The sequence below is a fragment of the Equus asinus genome, chromosome 24, assembly GCF_041296235.1.
Source record: "Equus asinus isolate D_3611 breed Donkey chromosome 24, EquAss-T2T_v2, whole genome shotgun sequence".
NCBI lineage: Eukaryota > Metazoa > Chordata > Mammalia > Perissodactyla > Equidae > Equus > Equus asinus.
In genome coordinates this window covers 29837760-29859371 of record NC_091813.1, presented here as the reverse complement: position 1 = coordinate 29859371, position 21612 = coordinate 29837760, and the positions used below count along the sequence as shown (strand labels likewise).

Here is a 21612-nt window from a genome sequence, read left to right as displayed (position 1 = left end):
AACCGAGTAGAGGTTTGCTTTCTTCCTCACTTTCTCACTTTTTCCTCTGCTCATAGTTCTGTCCTTTCTTTCTTCCTTTGTGGCGATAACACAGCAACACCTAAGACGAGATCTCTGAACTACATTTTGGGTATCAGTAGAAGACTAAAGTAACCTAGATGAGATACAGTTTTCCTGTTACTGCAAATTCCCTTTCTTTTAATGCACTGAAAAACTTAATGACCTACTGTTTTTACTAAAACCATTACAATGTGAATCCTTTGCCATATAAGAAGTAACCAGAACATGAAGTATTTCTTACAGTGTTCTTTACATAATAATGGTCTTTGATGGTCTAAAACGATGTGTGTGAAATCCTAAGAAAAATCTTTCTTGGTTGGTGTTTAACTAAGCATCTTTTGAATTGTGCAATTAGACTCCTTTTACGTGATCTCTAGGCCACTGAATGAATTAGGGAGGCTTGAGGGCCTAAGGAGTAGACGATGTTACTTTATGATCTAATCCTTGGTTTGAATTCCACTGACTGAATAGAGGGAAGACAGAACCAACCTGGTGAATCTGGTGACAACTGACCTGTCTCACGAGAGGAAATGGTGGTTCCTTTCTGTGAGGCAGAGTACTCTGCTGCATCACCTGTTGGGGTCTGCTAAAGAAAGACCTGTCCCTCCCTTGAGTCCCTTTGTTCCTGTCAAGCTGAGCGTGTATCCCCACCCCTTTATTGCTGTGCACTGATTCCTTCCTACTTGACCTTGTGATGGGCACAACTTCCAGCTGGGAAGTCTCCATGCCATGCCATCTCCCACGCCTTTTGGGGACAAGGGGTTGTAAATGGCAACATTAAATGAGTTTGTGTGTGTGTTGTTTGGCGTAACCAAAAGTTAAACACCCACAGACAGTTGAAACCTGAGAAGCAGCCTCACTACCAATATAGTGTAGGGGAGGAAGACATTTCCTCTTCCCAAATGGGGGTTCGTCTGGCCAGAGAACGAATTAAATTCACATGAGACAGAATAGCAAGAGAAAACTAAACAAAGCTTTATGAGGAGCCATGGCCCGGGGCCTTTCTTCCCAAAGGAAGAAAGGGCACCCAAGAAGTGGGGTGCACATAGTGGTTATGTACCCCCAAACGGGGTGTTTCACATGTGACTGAAACGTCCCTCCCACAATAGTCACAAGATTGCCCTGTTGGCACAGTGCTTGATGGACACAGCAGGTAGTGGTCTGCTGTCTCGGAGGGCCTAGCTGGAGGCAAGTCTATCGTCTGGAGCTGGGCGGTCACAGGTGAGTGCAGCAATCAGTTCCTTCCCTAAGGAAAGATGCTTAATCCTTAAAGAAATGCCACTGTTGGGAGGGGGAGGGAAGTCAGTTACAGGAGGTTACCAGACTAGCACAATAAAATGCAGATTTTATGTCCTTGCCTTTGGTATTGATTAAGAGTTTTTAGAGAGAAGGTCATTGCCTCTCTTCTTCCTGGTACAGAGAGGGAGGCACCTTTTACAGATAGAGATTTACCTTACAAATGTAAACGTGTCCCAACAAGGGCAAGTTCCATTCCTCAGAGCCTCCTTCCCTGTCCCAGTTTATCAAAAGCAATCAGCCTCAAATAATCCTGATGCCAAAGAGACATATCTTGGGGTGGCCAATTCCAGATCCCCACAGTAGCGTGCAGAGAGCAATAATATCAAAACATTCTATTATCTTGAAATTGACTATACAGATTAAATATCATAACTGATTTTGTATATATCTATGAATAAATTGACAATATGTATTGAATATTATAACTGATTTATACAGATTTATGTGGTTTCTACAACGGCAGAACTCAAAAAGACGAGGACTGTCAGAGGTTAAGTCCTACTGATTTAAGCAACACAGAATGGCCCTTCATACTTAGGAATGGCCACTGGGACTAGTGATGGGGCTGAGACCAAAAAAGCAGATGTTATACAGAAAGGAAGAGTAGTACCAAAATGAGACAACTTACCAGGAAAAAGACAAAATTCTTGAAGAGCACGGACAAAGTGATAGCACATGATATGTTTATGTGAGTGTTTCCTAAAGATGATGTGGGGAGAGGAAAGAGGGATGGAGATGAGAAAAAGAAGGCTGAGATTTGGTCTGAATAAGATGTGAATTTTAGCCTTTAATTTAAGCTTTTAATTTATGCCTACTCTCATGCTATGGGTCACTGTGAACCTGTCCGTGCATTGCTAATCACCTTAGGAGTATTACTAACTTACTTTTTCACTTGCAAATGGGATTACCACTCTAGTAGTGAGAACCTTCGGTGACCAGTTACTGTCCCACCAATTTGTAGTTGCTGTTTAACCATTGAATAAATCTTGAGTAATGTTTTTACTTGAAATAACTTATTTGAATAAGTCTATTTCCTATGTTAAGACATTGTTCCCTCTCACAATATGTGTATTTCATTGCTTGATATTACAACACAGAGAATGTTAAAAATTGGGTGTTTCCATTGAATTTAAATGTAAAAGGTCATGTTTCCCTTTGATTGTGTCTGTGGCATTATTCACTTAAAGAAACGGTTGATGAGATATCTGCTAAATAGTTTAATCCATGGGATGAGAGTTGGATAAGGATCTGACTGGCTGCAAATGGTGTTTGTTTTAGTATTTCTTTCACCTGTTCTTCACAGATAGCGCTCCTTGCCATAGTAAGTAAAATCTGACAAGGTAGCAGGTGATTAATCAAGTTTTAATCAGCGAAATAGCCTGGCAGGTCTAATTCCTGGTGAGAAGTCAATAATAAAACCTCAGTATCGCAATCCATGGAGCTACTATATTAACCACTGTGGTCAAATTCCTATTTATTACTGTGTTTGAGACAGGAAAATATTGCACTGTCAGATGATTATTTTTTTACAAGAGAAAATGGCCATGCAGCACAACTCTGGAATACTTAGCTTTACTTTGTCAGAAAGCCATACTATTAAACCCCATAATGGGAGTACCACTTCTTCCAGCTTTCACCAGCAGTCCACAATGTCATGCAATGAGAATTTAATTGGACTAAAGTGACTATTTGACATGCAGAACTGAGCTGTGTCATCAAGACTCCACAGGTAGTGAGCACTTGGTGACTGATGGGTGGAAGGGAATGTGCGTTCTAATAAGGGGTCAGGGGACTTCAGGAGTTCCAGTATGTAATTACCTGCAACAGCAGGTGAGATGGTGCATGTCAAACAAGAAAATTACAACTCTATCACTGAAGAACAGGGGCATCATATCCAAAAGATAAATATAAAACAAAGCTGAAGCCAAAGTTATCTAAAACTGTGTTATTTTGTGATAGACTTTTAAGAGATTATCTTTAACTGAAACACACAGTGGAAACTTTTTGTAATACTAATGTTTTATGAAGGGGCGAATAACCACCTCATTGGTCAATCAATTCATAGCAGGTTTTGTTCAATGGTTGTAGGGGATAAGTATTTACTTTAATAAAATTGGTTGCACATAATAACAGGCCATATGTTTTATGATACTTCAGACATAAACTTTTAGATGGTTTTGCATATTTTATAATAATAAATGAAGTTAGAGTTTATTTATTTGTTCTGATTATATGAATGAGGAAGGCAAACTTTAGATTAATTTGAATTTTCCAATAAACCGAGCACTAGTCCACATAAGAGAGTCAAATATCAGTGTAGCCCTACTGGCGCGGCACGGACCAGCAGCTTGTGCCTTGAAATTCTCTTTCTAGAATATGTGATTGCATTTGCTCATCTCTGACTTTTATGCTATTATTTTTAGAAAAGCTTTCCTTTATTAACTTCAACACTTTATTTTAATAACCAAATAATTAACCACATTATTAATTGCATTGTCTAAAACATAAATTAATTAGGCTCTAATAGTTCTTTTAAAGTCAGTTTTCCAAATGTCAGAGTGTATTTTTAATATAATTACCATCAATCGTCATTAAATTTGGAAGCCAGTTAGCATAAGTCTAATTAAGGAAAGAAAAAGTCCTGGAAGGAAGAAACACGAACTAGATATACGAAGATTATTACACACCATCACCTCTATCTTTATCTGTGTCCCTATGTGCAACCTATTTAGGGATTTGGGTTGGAATTCCAAGACTTCGCTGCTCCTGCTGAGTTCTGGAATGGGAGCGGGTGGATACCAAACCCAGCCTCAGGAAAGTTTAACCTTTTCAAAATGAAGACTTTTGAATAGTTTCCTTTACCAGCATCAGGGGACAATACAAGGTGGGAAAAGTAGAGGAGAGGATCAGAGGAGGTTTCAGGGGAAAGGCAGTTAGAATGGCAGGCAGGGGGTTTGATGAGTAAATACAGTTCAAATTGGAACTGGCCCAGTGGTGTTCTTGTCAAAGGACAGATGTGGAAAGGAGTTGATTCTGGAGCAAAGCGAAGCAAAGGTTGAGGGGCTGCCAGGTGGAGCTGGCTATGTGTGTGAGGAAACTCCAAGGGCAGCAGCTGAGGAAGGAAGCAATAAGGTCTATTTATGCAGATGCAATTCAAGAAAAAATTTCTCCTGGGGAATTATCAGAAATACCACAGTGATTACACAGAGAGGAAAAAGATTAGAAAGTCACGGAGGTACAGCCTCACACAATGACACACAACACTTAGAAGAGCCTGCTTACGGGGAGGATAGATTTCGGCCGTAATGAAGCATTGCAGTCTCGGTATTTGAAGGCTGTATGTCAAGCTCATGCAAGAGTGAAGACTAAGCCCAGTAATATGGGAGAGTCAGGGTGGGGGGAGGCCCAAGGTGAAGTTAAACAGTACACTGAGCACCTTCTTGGGCACTAGCACCGGGAACACTGGACTATGTTTTCTAAAGCTGTGCTGTATTCTCAGAATGGATTTATAAACTTTTTGCCTCCTGCCTGAAAACTCTATAGTAATTTAGTAGTAAAAATAAAATAAGGACCCATAAAACGATTAAAAAGTAATTGGAGGCAGCACCAAGAGTAGAAACACTTCCTCCTATTCCTCATACTTACAACAGACAAAAACCCTGAAATACATAAATATAAACGTATTTCATATATATGATATAAATATATATACACACACTCTGAAAGGTGTTGAGAAGAAGGAAGAAGGAAGATGGCTAGAGTCTTCGGGACCCAAGGAAGAACTTGGGAACTCAGTGGTAAGTTACCTGGGTTTTCTTTTTGCTTCATTATACCCCAGACTGGATACTGGAGAAGGCAATAACCCAGAAAATTATAACATTGTTCGATGTGATTCTCAAAGTATTTAGAGCTAATATTTAAGAAAATTATATTATAAAAGGGAAAAATAAATGGACTAAAAAGAAGATAAAGTTTCTAGACTTTAATAGGTCACATGATGGCAGGAGTAAACTGTGATGCTATGTATGTACAGCATAATGCCTAGAGCAATCAGTAAATATCTAAACACAGTGATGCACTAAAAAACACTATAAATAAATCAAAATAACTCATTTCATAGGGAAATGTAATGAGATGATCTGTTGCCATGTCTATACCATAACTGCCCCGCTCCTCATTGAGAAGGGGGAAAACCAGGAAAAGAATCCTGTGTTACATCATCTTTCTTCACCCAACACTTTCCCTGTGGACTGGGCACTTCCTGTGACCTGCCGAACTGTTACTGAAACATTTCAGTAAACAGAAGCGCATTCACCCTCAACTGGCTTACAGGGCTATTGTCAGAACTTTTGTAAGTAGTTATTTTTATCATTCCTTAATCTGCTGATGTATTATATTGATATAAACAGAATCTGTGTCCACCTTGCTCTCTGGGGAGCTCAGATAAAGGGGATTTTATGTCCAAATGGTCACTGCTACCTCAAAAGTGTAAAGCAAAGTCCTTACGATTTAAGTAAATACGTGCTTTACCCATCCCCTTTTTAACATCTTTTTGAGGTATAGTTAATCTACAATAATCTGCACATAATTAAAGTATAAATGCATAATTTCATTTATATAGCGTTCTCAAAATGACAAAAGCTACACACATAATACAAATATAAATGTTATCTACTACCTGTGATAAAATGGCCTAGAAATATACACTTAAATGTTGTGCCTGCGTAAATTTCTGATTGTGGTATTATACTATAATCATCACCACTGGAGAAAGGGTGGATAAATGTGACTTCTCTGTACTATTTTCGCAGCTTCCTGTGAATCTATAGTGATTTCAAACAAAAAGTGCATTGACAGACACAAATGACTATATATTGTATGATTCCATCTATATAAAGTTCTGAAAATGCAAACATATAAAGACAGAAAACAGATCAATGATTGACGGGGGCTAGAAGTGGCAGAATGGTAGAAGGGACTGATTGAAAATGTGCATGAGGGAAATTTTTTTTTTTTTTTTGAGGAAGATTAGTCCTGAGCTAACTACTGCCAATCCTCCTCTTTTTTTCTGAGGAATGCTGGTCCTGAGCTAACATCCGCGCCCATCTTCCTCTACTTTATATGTGGGATACCTACCACAGCATGGCGTGCCATGTGGTGCCATCTCCACACCCGGGATCCAAACCAGCGTACCCCGGGCCGCCGAGAAGCGGAACGTGAAAACTTAACTGCTGCGGCCGGCAGCGGGCCGGCCCCCATGAGGGAATTTTTTCAAAGGATGGAAACGTTCTACAACTGAATTGTGGTGATGGCTACACAACTCCATAAATTTACTAAAACTCTTTGAATTGTACACTTTCAACGGGGGTATTTTATGGTATGTAAAGTATACTCCAATAAAACTTAAAGATGCATTGTCATAGTGATCATGGAAAAATAAGGTCACGGTGAACTTTTCTTAACTCTTCCTTTAGAGTTTACTATTGTTTACCTTTTGAATTGCATAGTGTCTATATAGGAGCAGGGGCAGGGCCACAACAGCTTCTCCGTTCTTTTGGCCTCTAGAGATCTTTTCCAAGCACTGGTGTGTGCACACGTCAAGGCAGATGGCATAGGGGGCGAGCCATGTGGGACGCACTGAAAGGAATCCTTTATTCCTGTAGCTGCACTGGTTAAGAGTTATTATCTGTTCCCATTGAGAGAGGAGAAGACACTGATCTTAGAATCTGCTATATATCCTTTACAGCTTGCTGTCTGTGGATTATATTTCATACACATAGGGGCTGTAAAATAGTTGTCATTGCAGAGTGCGTGCTCATTCATCGTCAACAAATCATTTTGTCATCTTTACAAAGCCCCGAGGAAAAAGACAAATGTTCACACAAACAAACAAAAACCCTGTAACCTCTATAATCGGAATTGACTCTCACTGACTATTTAGTATCAAGATTCCAGCGCCCTGCGTGAGAAAATAAGGCTAGTGTCACACTTTGCAGAACCTACCCTCAAGAGATTTATTTCTGCCCAGATGTGTTTCACTTAAAAGAGCAACATTTTTATACTCCTATCATTTATTTATTACCCTGGACAGTAATCGTCTGTTTACAAGCTCCGCTAGACTGTTGGTTCATGGTGGAGTGGGAGATGGGGGAGGGGGTTTATCCTCTGTATCCTAGTACCTGTGAGAGGACCTAGCACATAAAAGTTACGAACACGTGTTTGTGATAATTGTAATAATTGATTGGTATGGTTAGCGGAGAGGCTGCTGTAAGAGAAAATAGATATTGGGATGAATTCTCTGTAGATTTCAAATCTACAACATACTATTCATAAAGTACAAAGTTCAAGTAAGTTCTCATGGTTTTAGCATCTTAGATTAAATAAAATTGTGTCTCATCACAGAGATAGGAATCTGAACTATTTAAGGGTGCCTGAACTGGGAGAAATATGTGAAACGTAAAGCCGGATGTAAAGGTAATTCAACTAAAGGTGGTTCCAAAAAATCCAAAAAACAAGCAAACAAAAACAATGCAGTTGGTGAATAGTCACTACAATCAACCAGAAAGTGGCAGTGATGAGAACACAGTTCTGAAGTAGCCTATGTGTCTCTCACATAAAAAAATAAACCTAAATTAAAGCATAAATAATTTTCCCCACTTAGATCAAAACTACCTGCTGTGGCCTGAATGTTTGTGCTCCCCTCAAATTCATAATGGATACCTTAACACTCAAAGCCGATGATATTAGGAGGTGGGGCCTTGGAAGGCATTAAGTTCTGAGGGTGGAGCCCTCATGAATGGTATCAGTGCCCTTATAAAAGAGGCTCCAGGGAGATCCCTCGCCCTGTCCACTGTGTGGAGACACAGCAACCAGGTGCCAGCTGTGAACCAGGAAGAGAGTACTCACTAACACACAACCATGCTGTGCCTTGATCCTGGACTTCCAGCCTCCAGATCTGTGAGAAATAAATTTCTGTTGGTTGTAAGCCACCAGCCTGTTGTCCTTTGCCACGGCAGCCCAAATGGACTAAGAAACTGCCGTATTCTATATACCACGTGTAGGGATTTAAAAGAACGATGTCTCAGTCTGCCTGGACTACCATAAGAAAACACCATACACTGGGTGGCTTAAACAATTGAAATTTATTTTCTCACAGTTCTGGCAACTAGAAATCCAAGATCAAGGTCCCAGCTGATAGAGTTTCTGATGAGGGCTCTTTTCCTGCTTTGCAGATGGCCCCCTTCTTGCTGTGTCCTCATATGGCAGAAAGAGAACTCTGGCATCTCTTTCTCTTCTTAAAAGGGCACCTGCTCTGCCGGGTTGGGGTGCCATCCTTATGACTACATTTAACCTTTATCATAACCTTTATCACATCCTCATTTCGAGGCCCCATCTCCAAATATTGTCACATTGGGGGTTAGGGCCTCAATATGTGAATTTAGGGAGATTCATTTCAGGCCGTAGGAGGGGCTGGGATGGAAAGACACATAGCGTAAGTCAAATCCCTACCATGGGCCAGCACCTGAGCTAGGCACTTTCCTTTGATACTCTGAACAAAGCTGCCAAGTAGTTTTGTATTGTCTTACTTTATTTATTAAGAAACAATGGTGGAGATGTCAAATATGTTTGCCAGAGTTGCATCGCTGCTAATAAGGTTAGGATTTGTACCCATGTTTTTCTGGCTTAAGAGCTAGGTTTCCTATTTTATAATCTTTTGGGAAAATGATAGGTAAATGAGGTAAATATTCTAGTATGTGATTATTTCCTTTCCCATACTTTTCCCTTTTTTTTAATACTGGGGATATTTTATCTCATGAGTTTTTCCCATCAACATGCTCCATGCCCCCTCAGCTAAACTTTAAGTTCCAATGAGCTCTGCTTTTCTTCTTGGGGGCTCCACCTTGTGCTATGGGAATCTGCTGAGCCCAAGGGCGGGGCAGCCTAGATACCAGGGATTTAACACACTCAGGCGCAACCACCAAAAAGACTCATGAGAATGAATCTTGGAAGACATTGTCAGTGAGGGACAATTCTGAGGAAGGTTCTACAAGATTCCTCAAAGTGTTCCCAGATGGATTGAGCTCCAGTTGCCCACAGTAGTTACATACTTACTATCTCTGTCCCCATCTCCAACTCCTGCTTCCTGGGATTTCCTCCCAAACACACTCCTTGCACTGGAGTCCTTATCTCAGGACTTGCCTTCAAGAGCCCAGACACAGTCCCTAGATGGTGACCTCTTCACCATTCCACTTCCAATTCAGAACAACGTCTGCATTAATTCTTCAAACCTAATTACTCTTGGAAAAGCACATCAATTTCTTTATAGCGATTAGTTTAAAAATGGCTTTATGTTGACTGTAGATTTGCAAAAATATTAAAATCAAAAATATATTGTTTTAATCAGTAGTAATCTAAAGAAAAACCATTTTCATATTCATTGTCAACATCATCATTAAAAACATTAGTGCACAGTGATTTTGCCACCTTTGTTTTTCATCTCATGAATGTCATTTTCAACTTCGCCTGTGGCAAATGAATTTGTAGTGATCTGAATCATTCCCATCCTATTTACATCTGTAAAGGGTATTATCAGAGTTTCCCATTGCTGTCCTATGCATTCTCTCATTTGCACCTCATAGCTATCAGTTAAATAGGACAGATATTATCATGATTTTATATACGAGGAGATAAAAGCTAAGTCAAACTCAGTTACTCCACTTTTTTTAATATATAAACAAAAATATAATGGTTTATTATCTGTAATTCTAATGTTGCACAGGGCTGTGCTGTCCTGCTTATATAATTAAATCTTTAAAAAAAATTTTATGTGAATTTTCAGACCAATTACTTATTTCCTGGTTGCTATAACTCTATTTCATATTTCAGCCCCTTATAACCCAGAATACTAAAGCGAACCCAATGTCTTCAACCTGGATCTCTTGCTTTCTTTGAGATTAAAGTTAACATTGTTTTGAATAGCACGTAATTTTTTTCTAAGATATTCAATGTTATATATACTCAATCTAGTTTGATATCCAACAAGAAACGTGTCAATACATGGTGACTCATTGTTTATATATATTAAGACACCTGTCACCCACTCATCTAACTTGCCCTTCTCTAAGTCTTGCATAGCTTCTGACCAGGGATCTTGCCCCACCCTTTTGGTTCAGATCTCCTCTGAGGACCTCCAGCGGTTTCTGTATATGGCAGCTTCCATGTGGGATAACCTCCACTTTTCATCAGACAAAATTCTCCACAGCACACTTGCTTCTCAACGACGGTATTAGGAGTAGTACCTGCTAGCCATGCCAGTGCTCGGCCCTCTCCTAGGGAGGAAAGTTATAGACTTCAAGTTCTTTGAAAATAGATCAGTACAGTCCCAGACTGTTTTGGGAAAACCCAATTTTCCACCTGTGTTTCTCTCCTTTACTCTCACACTGTTACCACACTCACAGCACTTCTGACACCAGATGTGTAGGTTTTTTCTCCACACCAAGCAATTGTGACATCAGCTGAGTGTCCTACAATGTAACTTAATTCTGACACTATCCATCTGGAGGTAGCATCAGATCCCACAGGTTAAGGGCTCTGTCCCACAAGACTTCCCACCTCCCCCCAACTTCAGATGCCAATCGCAAGTAATAGGTCCCCAGGTTACCCAAAACTTCTGTCTGACTTGGCTGTGAATTGGAGGTTCCTATGACCCCTCCTTGGATTCAATTAATTTGCTAGAGCAGCTTACAGAATTCAGGGGAACACTTCTTTATGTTTACTGGTTTATTAAAGGATATGCCCAAGGAGACAGATGACAGCCGGATGAAGAGATACACTGGGCGAAGTCTTGGAGCGTCCCAAGCACGGGAGCTTCTGTCCCCATGGAGTTGAGGTGCATCACCACCCAAGTATGTGGATGTGTCACCAACCCGGAAGCATTCCAAACTCATATTTTTGAGATTTTTCTGGAGGCTTCCTGGTGTAGGAATGATTGATCATGATCTCCATTTCCAGCCCTTCTCCTTTCTCAAGAGAATGGGAGGTAGGGCTGAAAATGCCAGGCTTCTAACCCTGGCTTGGTGTTTCAGGTGACCGGCCTCCTCCAGGAGACCAAGCAGAGTCCCCTCAACAGAACAAAAGACACTCCAATCACCCAGGAAATTACAAGGGTTTTAGGAACTCTGTACCGGGAACCAGGGACAGTATCTCACATGGACATAATTGTATTCTTAATAAATGGTGTTTGTGGTCGCGTTAATGTTATAAACAAGCAGGTATATGCAAAGAGAGGATTTATGGAATACATGAGTCCAGTGTGCCATCGTAGGATTCTGACACAAGACCATCCTGCAACAAACTTCTTTTCCTAATTTTGCAACCATATTCTGATAAATGGGACGGGAGATGAAAATCCATTTTATGGAATTCATATTTTATTAGTTACACTGAACAGTCTAAACAAGATATTAAAAAGGAAAATCATTGAGCAGACTTCAGATCCCTCAGGAGTTGGATCATATCTCTAGATCTGAGCCACTTCAACTGATAAAAATTTTTGAAAGTCATTTAACATGTTGGCTTTGTTTTCATTAAATTTGATTGATTTAGACAGTTTATTGTTATGATTATATAATTTAGAAAGAAATTACTTCAGAAATATGTAACAGAAAAAATACCTTATCAGAAAAAAAACTTTATGTTAGATAAATCATTCTGATGTCATCAGTCTGCTTGATGGTGTCAATGACATTGAAACTGTTAACGAATGAATCAGAATAACCTCAAAATTACTGTGTCACACTATAATTTTAAATAAGATCTTAGTTGAAATGGTGTCAGGTCCTCAACTGGAAAAATTGTTTTTGGTTAAGCTTTCAAATGCAGGACAATTTCTCTATTTTACTTTTAAAAACTTAGACTAAGTTTTTCCTTTACTGATTTGGTTACTAAGCTTTAGTATCAAATGTATCTAAGAAGAAAGAGGTGGGGTTGAAGCTTTGACATTATTTCCCTAGTTCTTTTGTACATTTCCTGAGGCACAAAGACTTAAGACTTATCCAGCATCAGAGTTCCATTCCTTTCTAATATTGCTTAGGCTGTTCAGTTTCACTGAGAAATTCACTGAAGAGAAAATCTGATAATGCAGTAACAAGGTTAAAACAAGACATTCAGACACAATGAAACCTTAGTAAACAGTTAAGCGATAAAAATGAAGTACTTCCATATCTTATACAAAAAAACTGAAATAAATGATTCCCTGACTTGTTAAATAAAGAAACATATAATGCCAATAAACATTTCTCAATATGTGTTAGTGTATTACGTAGAACAAAATTCTTATTGAGGCAGATGTGACTGGAATGTTTGTCATTCAAATGTCTTTCAGTTTAGTAGATGATTTACAAACTATAAATCGTCATATATGTTGTCATCATGCCTGCCTTTTGTATCGTATCTGACACTTCATGGGGAATAATAATTTCCTCTGCTTGGTTTTTAATGATTCAGTCAATGCCTTATGTTTGTTTATTTTCTTTTTTGTGACTCTGGCGCAAGTGCCATTCAAATTCAGAAGATACTGAGATGGTAGGTTGATTAAATCACAAAGAGTACTGCTTAATTCTTACAGGAACTTCAAAAAAGAAATATTTACTCACTTAATTATTAAATTCCTAAAAAGTACATAAGAGAAGGCGTCTTTATGGTTTGTTGGAGTATCATAATAAGACTTGTTCTTAAGCAAGTAAAACTCAGGGGATCTTTCTAGATACCTCTGTCCACCAATCAGTGAGACTCTATTAATTCTATCATGGTACAGAATTAACAACTAAAATATTTTTATGCTTTGTTTTCAAACTATTACGGATTTTTTTCCAATTACATTGTAGAAACCAGCAAAAATTCAACAAAAAAGAAGAAATAAAAAGCACCTGTAACCCCACGATCAAAGATACATTGTTGACATTTTGTTATATTTTCTTGCATACGCATACATATAGTTGAAATTACATATAGTATTTCATTTATCAATATTTTGGAAACTGGCTTATAATACTCATTGCATTAAAATTCATCATGTTAATATGGCATAATTTATTCAAATATCCCATAATTAAAATTAATTTCTTCTTTTGATGAGAAGTGGATCCACATCATACAATGCTGTGATGATCATCTTTGTACTTAAAATTTGGTCCACATTTCTGATATTTCATCAGGGTAAAAAATAATAGAATTCTCAGAATAAATAGCATGAAATTTCAACCCTTGCAATCCATATTGCCAAATTATTTTTGTGATATTTCTTTACAAGGGCTCTGAAATCATGTATATATTGAATTCTGCCAAATGTTTCGTTATACCATGTTAATTCCAAAGTGTTTTTGGCTTTGAATTTCTCCATTATTCTTGATGTTACAATGGAACTATTCCAAGTATGAAGAGGATAATTTAGTACCATTTAAAAATGTGATAAAAATCTATGTGCCACCATTTATCTATAAATAAATAATGATGCATCTGATAATACTTTTATATTTGCCAGGAATAGAGTGTTCTAGTATTAAAATACTGTTCAGTTGCATGAATTCAATTCAAAAGATAACTAACCTTCATAACACTTTTAAATCAATTCTCAGAATATTCCTGTTTACTAGCCACAACATGGCAATGTTGTGGAAACGCGCACTACAAGAGACAACAATAGATCTTGAATAGATCTCGAAACTTTAGAGAGTTCTCACAACCTTATTGTTTGACAGTCAGGTCGAATAATATTACAGTCATATGTCAATTTGAATCAAAGAATTCTAAAAAAAAGCCAAACCATTGCTGGAAACAATGAACCATAACATCTTCAGCTAAATTTTGCTGCCTCAGAAGTATCCTGTCAAATGATGCACAAATAGACAAGGGACTAGAAAGCGTACCAAGATACCCTGACCATCTGCTGGTAGATTATCAAATAGAGGTCAGTGCCAATAGGCAATAATGTAGCATCAAGGTCAGCATCTGAAAGGTTGTGGTACTTTATTTTCAAGAACTATTATGTAGGTTCAGACCCAAACATCCTTCCTGTGTTAAAATGAAAAATGTTTAGCTGCATTTTGCATACTATATTCAGAATCAAGTACGGAAAAAGATAACCTTCTCTACTAGGTAATGTATTACTCAGTTTATTGCTATTGCCTCCTAGGGAGTGAGCTTGCATCATCTTTCTGATTTCCCACTTCCTTTATTCTGTCCTGTCCTGGGGTGATGCTTACAGGACAGGATATACTAAAATGTTGAGATCTTCTCTCTAACATATTAATTTATCCACTACTGTAATCTTAAGGTAATGCTTGGACCAAAATTCCAGATTAAGTCTGCAAAAAACTCTATCCACACTAAAGTCGGTAAGACTTTATGCTGATTTGGAGAAGCATATCCATTCTTTTTTTTTTTTTGAGGTATAATTGACATATAACATTATCTTAGTTTTAGGTATACAATGTAGTAATTCAATATTTTTATGTATTATGAAATGTTCACCACAATAAGTCTAGCTAACATTCGCCCCCTACACATGGTAACAGAATTTTTTTCTTGTGATCAAAACTTTTAAGATCTATTCTCTTAGCAACTTACAAATATACAACACAATGTTATTAACTATAGTCACCATGCTGTACATTATATACCCGTAGCTTATTTATTTTATAACTGGACATTTGTACCTTTTTACCCCCATTCATCCATTTTGCCCAACCTTCCCACCCCTGCCACCTCTGGATACCACCGATCGTTCTCTGTGCCTATGAGCTCTTTTTTTTCCCCCTACATGTGAGTGAGATCATATGGTATTTGTCTTTCTCTGTCTGATTTATTTCATTTAGAATAATGCCCTCCACATCCAGCCATGTTGTCACAAATGGCAAGATTTCACTCTTTTTTATGGCTGAATATTATTCTACTACACACACACACACATATTTATATACACATATATATATACATATATATGTATACACCACATTTTCTTTATCCATTCATCCATTGGTTGATGCAGGTTGTTTTCATGTCTTGGCTGTTGTAAATAATGCTGCAATGAATATGGGGTGCATGTATCTATTTGAATTAGTGTTTTCATTTTCTTCATAGAAATCCTCAGAAGTGGAATTGCTGGATCATATGGGCAGCTCTATTTTTAATTTTTTGAGGAACTACCATACTGTTTTCCATAGTGCCTGCACCCATTTGTATTCCCAACAGTAAACAAGGATTCCCTTTTCTCCACATTCTTGCAGCACTTGTTATTTCTTGGCTTTTTGGTGACAGCCATTTTAACAGGTGCAGGGTGATATCTTGTGGTTTTGATTTGCATTTCTCTGATGATTAGTGATGTTGAGCATCTTTTCATGTACCTGTGGGCCATCTGTATGTCTGCTTTGAAAAAACATCTATTCAGATCCTCTGTTCATTTTTAAATTGGATTGTATGCTTTGTTTGCGATTGAGTTGCATGAGTTCTTTATTTATTTTGGATACTAGCCCCTTATCAGATACATGATTTGCAAATATTTTCTCTCATTCAGTAGGTTGCCTTTTCATTTTGTTGATGGTTTCTTTTGCTGGATGTGCATCCATTCCTAAACCGAGGCTAGAACAAAGCTTGTTGTGGTAGTTAATTCTATGCTCAGACATTTGGTCAATCATTACTCTGGGTGTATCTGTGAGGGTATTTCTAGATGAGACTAATGTTTAAATTGGCAGGCAGAGTAAAGCTGATTGCCCTCCCTCGTGTGAGTGGGCAGCATCCTATCAATTGAGGACGCACATAGTACAAGAAGGCTGAGTGAGCAGGAGCCCCTGCCTGACTCCTTGACCTGGAACATTGGTCTTTTCTGGCCTTTGGACTCAGACTGAAACATTGGCTTTTCTTGAGTACTGAGCCTGCTGGCTTTGGAATGGAGCTTATGCTGTTGGCTTTCCTGGTGTTCTGGACTCAGACTCGAGCATACATCGGCTGGCTGTCCTGGGTTTCCAGCTTGCTGATTGCAGACCTTGGAATTTCTTAGTTCTCCAAATCACATGAGGCAGTCCCTTATAATAAATTAATCATATACATATATGGATTTTTGAAGCAACATATTCCTCATTTGGGTGAGTTACTCCAGTCCATTTACCAAGTGACGTAAAAAACTGCTAGATTTCAGTGGGGCCTAGAACAAGAGACGGCTCTGCAACAGATCTAAGCTACTGTGCCAGCTGCTCTGTCACCTTGGCCATGTGATTCAACGGTACTTGAAGTGTCAGTGGCAGCTAGGGATGCTGTCTGGAGCCGTTGGCAGGCCCCTATAGGCAAACCACAGTTCAAGCCCTGTGGATTTTGGAGTGAAGCCCTGTTATCTTCTGCAGATAACTACATTCCTTTTGAGAAACAGCTCTTGGGCTGCTACTGAGTTTTAGCAGACATTGAAGGCTTAACCTAGGCTACCAGGTAACTGGGTGACTTGGGCTGCCCATCATGAACTGGTACTGATTGGACCCACAGAGCCATAAAGTCGGGCTTGGACAGCAGCACTCTGTCATCAAATGGAAGTGGTATATATGAGATCAGGCTCGAACTGGCATGGAAGGCACAAGTTACATGACGAAGTGGCCTAAATGCTCATGGTCTCCACCCCTGTTCCATAACTTTCTCTTTCCCAGTCTGCTCTGATGCTCTTGTGGGGAGTTTCCTATGATCAGGTGAAGGGGAAGAGAAGACTCAGGCTTGGCTTACAGATGGTTCTGCACAATATGCAGGCACCACCCAAAAGTGGACCACTGTAGCACTACAGCCCATTGCTGGACATCCATGCAAGACAGCGGTGAAGGGGAAAATCTCTGAGCAGTGCACCTGGTTCACTCTGCTTGGAAGGAGCAACGGCCAGATGTGCAATTATACACTTATTCAAGGGCTGTGGCCACTGATTTGGCTAAATGGTCAGGGACTTGGAAGGGACATGATTGGAAAATTGGAGACAAGAACATTTGGGGAAGAGGCGTATGGATAGACCTCTCTGAATGGGCAAAAATGTGAAGATATTTGTGTCCCATGTGAATGCTTACCAACAGGTGATCTGAGCAAAGGAAGATTTTAATAATCAAGTGGATAATATGACATGCTCTATGCACCCCAATCAGCTTCTTTCCCCAGCCACCCTTGTCATCACCCACTGGGTTCATGAACAAGGTGGCCATGGTGGCAGAGTTGGAGTTATGCATGGCCTCATCAACATGGACTTCTTCTTGCCAAGGCCAATCTGGTTATGGCCACTGCTGACTGCCCAATCTGCCAGCACCACAGACCAACACTGAGTCCTCTGTATGTCACCGTTCCCCTGGGTGATCAACCAGCTAATAGGTGGCAGGTTGATTACATTGGACCGCTTCCAACACGAAAGAGACAGCATTTTGTTCTTACTGTATTAGATCCTGGATACAGATTTGCCTATCCGACATGCAATGCTTCTGCCAAAACTACCATCTGTGGACTTACAGAATGCCTTATCCGCCATCATGGTATCCCACACAGCATTGCTTTTGATGCAGGAACTTGTTTCACAGCAAAGAAGTATGGCATTGAGCCCATGATCACGGAATTCGCTGGTCTTACCATGTTCCCCACCATCCTGAAGGAGCTGGCTTGACAGAATGGTGAAATGGCCTTTCAAAGTCCCACTTACAATCCCAGTTATAGCCAGCTAGGTGACAATTCCTTGGAGGGCTGGGGCAAGGTTCTTTCCAGAAGGCTGTATATGCTCTAAATCAGCATCCAATATATGGTGTTGCTTCTCCCTTAGCCAGGGTTCAAGGGTCCAGGAATCACGAGGAAAATGGGAGTGGCACCACTCACCATTACCACTAGTAACCCTTTAGCAAAATGTTTGCTTCTTGTTCCTGTGACCTTATAGAGCATAAGCTGGCCTAGAGGTCTTAGCTCCAAAGGGAACAACTTCCACCAGGAGAAACAACAATGATTTCATTGAAATGGAAATTATGACTGCTGCCCAGCCTCTTTGGGTTCCTCATGCCTCTGAATTAACAGGCAAAGGAGGGAGTTACTATGTTGGCTGAGGTGATTAATCCTGACCACCAAGGGGAAATTGGACTACTGCTCCAAAATGGAGGCAAAGAAGAGTACATCTGGAGTACAGGAAATCCTTTAGCGTGTCTCTAAGTATTATCATGCCCTGTGATTAAGGTCAATGGAAAACTACAACAACCCAATCCAGGCAGGACTACTAATGACCCAGACTCTTCAGGAATGAAGGTTTGAGTTCACCTTACCAGGTAAATAACCACAACCAGATGAAGTGCTTGCTGAAGGCAAAGGGGAACCAGAATGGGTAGTGGAAGAAGGGAGTTATAAATATCACCTGCTACCATGTGACTAATTACAGAAATGAGGACTGTAATTGTCTTGAGTATTTCCTTCTTATTTTGTTGCGAATAAGTGGATGCTTGTGTATTAAGTAAATACCTTTGTTTTCTTCCCTCTCATATTCCCTTATCATGTAATATAAAATGCATTGACTTGATATCATAGTAGTTGTGTATTGTTAATTTAGTTATGGATTATCAGGGAGAAGACCAAAACATCACTCAAGGACTTTCCTTCCTCTTCTGAGGAGGTGGTTAGTGTGTGTTTTCAGTTGTACACAGGATAATTATATCATACTAGGTAGAATTATGACCTTATTATTGTTTTTATTTGAAGACTATTTATTATTTTAAGGAGTTGTATATATATGGGTGCCAGGTTGACAAGGGATAAATTCGTAACAATTAATTTATTTGTCAACTTGACTGGGCCACGAGGTGCTCAGACATTTAGTCAAACATTACCCTGGGTCTATCCTTGAGGGTATTTCTAGATGAGATTAACATTTGAATTGGCTGGCTGGGTAAAGCAGATTGTTATCCTGATGTGGGTGGGCCTCATCCAATCAGTTGAAGGCCTGAATAGAACAAAATGGCTGAGTGAAAGGGAGCTCCTTCTGCCTGACTGCTTGGCCTGGTGCATTGGTCTTTCACAGTCTTTGGTTTCAAACTGAAACATTGGCTCCTCTTAGGTCTTGAGCCTGCCAGTTTCAGACTGGAACTACACATCAGGTCTCCTGGGTCTCCAGCTTGCCAACAGCAAAGGGATTAGAACATCTGATTTAAGGGACTAAGGCAGTTTCAAACCAGGTCACCACATGCTCTTCTCTGAATTGGGCTTCTGTTGCTTTGCATGGAAACTTTAATAATATATCCAGGAACTGACTACTTCGAACCTCCCACACAGCCACAATCTTGCTCCACTTTTTGAGCTGCTCTCATTTCTTGTCTACATAATTACAAAAGCCTCCTAATTCTCTTCCTGCTTTGGCCCCTGTTGTCCCTCCCATGGTCTATTCTCAGCACAGCAGCCAAAGCGATCCTGTTAAAACATAAGTCAGACCGCAACGTTCCTCTGCCTAGAGCCCTTCACTGGCTCCCAGAATGAAAACCAATCTTGACCTTAGTATGCCCGGGCCTCCGTGGTGCGGCTCCTCTTTATCCCTCTGGTCTCATATCCTCCTTTCCTTCCTCTCATTCTCTCTGCTCACATCCCTTCTGCCGCCACTGTCTCTGAGACTCCCTGGACACACCCTCATCTCAAGGTCTCTGCATGTGTCTCTCTTTACTCGGAAGGCCTTCACCCAGCTCTCTTTATTGCTTGCTCCTTAGCCTCTCTTGGCTCTTCATTCAAATATCACCTTTTCAATGAGACCAGACGTGGCCACTTTGAAATCGCAGCCACCTCCGACGCTCCCCGCTCCCTTTCCTGCTCTGTTTTCCCTTGCCATTTACCATCATCCAACATACTATGCCATTGCTCATTTATTGTCTGGCCTTTCCTGAAATGTAAGCTCCATGAAGACAGAGATTTTGGACTGTTTTTTGCACTGCTGTATCCTCAGCCCCTGGAATAGGGCCGAGCACATTGTATGTGCTCAGTAAACACTCGCTCTGCGAATGATTATGACTTAGAAATGCTGTACTAACATTGCTACATGCTGAGAGGAGTTCACAAGCCCTAAAGATTAGCTTTAAAGATTTAACCTCACAATGTACTTTTTTTTTTTTGCACATTTCCAGAACCACTATAGCATAAGACACCATCCTTACCCTGAAAAATCTAGCTGAGAAGAAAAGATGCCTAAAATTGTGACGTATGTTTTTATAGAATGACAAAGCCACGATTATCCTTAGGGTACATGCTTCTAGTTGAAGATTGACTGTTGACTCAGTGTTTTTTATTTCTTTCTGACTCAAAATGTAAAAGAAGGAGAGTGTGTTGAAAAATTGCCATCTTCATCTTCCTCTTTTCTTCTGAGAAGCTGCCAGTCCTCCTTGTTAACCTCCCAAGAATTCTCTAGAATACATTCGCCATTGCTTTGACTAATTCTTTAATGTGCCCACAGAAGGATATCTCCACTTGTAGACATTTTGTGCTATAGGTTAGGAGCTCCGCAACTGAAGATCTGGAGAAGGTTGTGTCCCAGGACTAATGGGGCTTCACACTACTGCTCTTCCTAACCTGTTGCTTTTCTTCTCTCTGTCTCCCAGCCTAGTGGTGAGCAAGTCCCATCAATTTTGACTCTTAATCATGCTTAACGGCATCCCTTCCTGTTGACTCCCACGGCGTCTCTCTTCTGTCTGCTGCGTCATTTCTCACCTGAATTATTATATCTGTCTTCTAGGCCCCAGAAAAGCTTCTGATCCTTACTATATTCCACTTGCTGAAGATGAATCAAAAATTCAAAACACTGAAAAAGCTGAAGAGCTGTTACTTCATTGCTTACAACCCCTTCGTGGCTCATCAATGCCTTCAGAAGAAAATTCAAGCTCCAAAGCATAGCCAAGTCTGCTCACGATCTGGTGACTGCTAACGTCTGCAGATTCAACCTTTCTGACTCATGAACTTCTACCATCCAGCCGTGCTTGACTATTTAAGGATACTTGAAAGTGCTATGCTGGACTTTTTGTACAGAACATCACCTCTTTCACCCAGTCCTTTGGCTGCTCGATTCCTTCTCATTATTCAAAACTTAGCTGAGATGTCACATCCACCAAAAAGTCTTCTTGATCGTGCTTTGCTTTCTTCTCTCTCCTCAGCCCTCCTTCCTCCATTCTGGCTGGAATGCCAGTTCTCTGTGCACTGTGTACTTATATTTTTAACAGAGAACTTGTCACACTGTGT

At 39.9% G+C, this 21612-nt stretch overlaps 1 pseudogene; it reads left to right on the top strand.

The window, feature by feature from the left end:
• The first annotated feature begins 11237 nt into the window (after positions 1–11237).
• Positions 11238–18295, top strand: LOC139041769 (uncharacterized; annotated as a pseudogene).
• The last annotated feature ends 3317 nt before the right edge of the window (positions 18296–21612 follow it).